The sequence below is a fragment of the Solanum pennellii genome, chromosome 7 (genome assembly GCF_001406875.1).
Source record: "Solanum pennellii chromosome 7, SPENNV200".
NCBI classification, from domain to species: Eukaryota; Viridiplantae; Streptophyta; class Magnoliopsida; order Solanales; family Solanaceae; genus Solanum; species Solanum pennellii.
Genome location: NC_028643.1, coordinates 61,529,905 through 61,531,987, shown reverse-complemented (window position 1 = coordinate 61,531,987; position 2,083 = coordinate 61,529,905).

Here is a 2,083-nt window from a genome sequence, read left to right as displayed (position 1 = left end):
ACAGTGAGGGAAAGTGATGGAGTGGGGTAAGAAAAATATTTTACATTGTATTTTATAAAAAATATTATTTTTTTGAATATTGATTTTTTTAATTTTCAACTAATACTAGTAATTTATTCAATTCTTGTCAAGTTTGAATATTTTGTCCATGTGGCGTGTGATGTGACAATTTTTAAAATTAAAAAGAGAGAGTGTATTACACACACCATGATGAGAATGGTATAAAAGAGAAAGGTGTGTTTCTCAAGCTAAAGTAATATTTTAGATATGAAACTCACACTCTCAATAGTTTAGGTATGAAATTTAAAAAAATGATATAGTTTAGGTGTGTTTTTAAAACTGGTCTCTATATTATATTAAATTGTCTTCACGATTCTACATAGAAAATCCGGATTTTAAGATTTAGATGAATTTTCATAATGGGAGGAATTTGAATATAATTGACTATAACAACTAAAAAAAGTGTTGTATTGGAGCGGAGTCAATTTGATAAAATTTTGGTAGGTGAAACTGTCGTGATCATTGGTTTAAAAAAACTATGTTGGGACTCGCCTCAGGGCTCACCCTGTGGCGGAACTCTAGCAAAATGCCCGGAAACTCAACTGTGACACTTAAGACTTACGCCTTAAGCGCCCAATTTTACGTCACATGCACGTCTAACACCCAACGCTCGGGGCTTGCCTAATAGATCTTACACAAATTATATGTTAAAATCTTTAGTTAACATTGTACACCCTTGTAATTTTTTAATACTTGAATTATACTTATTAATTTTTTAAGGGAAAATGCACAAGTACCCCCCTTGCTATGACCAAAATCCCAGAAACACACATTAACTAAACTAATGTCCTATTACCCCCTGAACTTATTTTTTTGTTATTTTTTGCACCTTTTTGACTTACATGGCATCCAAAAATTTCTCACGCGCCTCAGTAACGTGGAGTCACGGAATATACTACGTAAAATAAAAGGTATATAAATTTTTTTAATAAAATAAGTTCAGGGGTAATAGGACCTTAATTTAGGTAAGATATGTCTCTGAGATTTCGATCATAATTTAGGGGGGTACTTGTGTATTTTCCCATTTTTAGTCTATAGAGATAAGCAGATTTTGTGTAACTCAAATAACAAATTGTAGTATCATATCTTTACTATTTGATAACATTGGGTAGGTAATTATATAGTACATAACATTTCTTTTAAAAATATATAGCAAATTTTTACTTTTTCACTTATCAATAGTCTTCATAATTTTGACATATGAATCAAAATTATCACATTTTATTTAGTTTTGAAATTAATTTGATTTTTATTCATGATAGAGTGATGTTTATATTATGATAGTTTTAAGTTTTATTGATTATTTTCTTTTAGGTGGTAATTGTATAGTATAACAAAAAAATTTAGAAATGATGATTTTTTTATTATTAGAAAGTTAAGATATTAGATTATTTATACTAGTATAATCATGTAAATTAAAAACTTAAAGATTTGTAGGGCTTACGCCCCACATCTAGAGATTTATGCATCGTCATATACTAAGTAAAACACCTTGTCTCACGCTCGCACCTTTTAAAACACTGATCATAATTTCTAATTTAAAAAACTTTTGAAGAATTACTTTGATGGAAATGAATTAAATAAGAGTGTCAATCTACAAAATAGGTATTTACAAAATAGTTGCATGACGACGAATTTTGAAGGGCCAACTACAATTGAATTATGATGTATCTTGTGAAGATGAATTAGAAGATTTGAATGACGATTAGGTCGTCATAAATATTTGATGATTCTTGAATTTATAATATATTTACATATTAAAAGATTGATTAGGTCATTGCTTGAGAATACACAAAAGAAATCAAAATTGAAAGTGTCTATTCAACTAAATCAACATATTTACGTGTTCAAAAAATATTAAACTCAATCATTATATTAATATAATTAGATTCGTTTATATTATTTAAACAACTATTGCATTAGTATAATATGAATTGTTTTTATTAACAAATTGTTATTCATGTCATTTTCAGTTAACCGATGCAATATAATATAATAATATATATATATATATATATATATA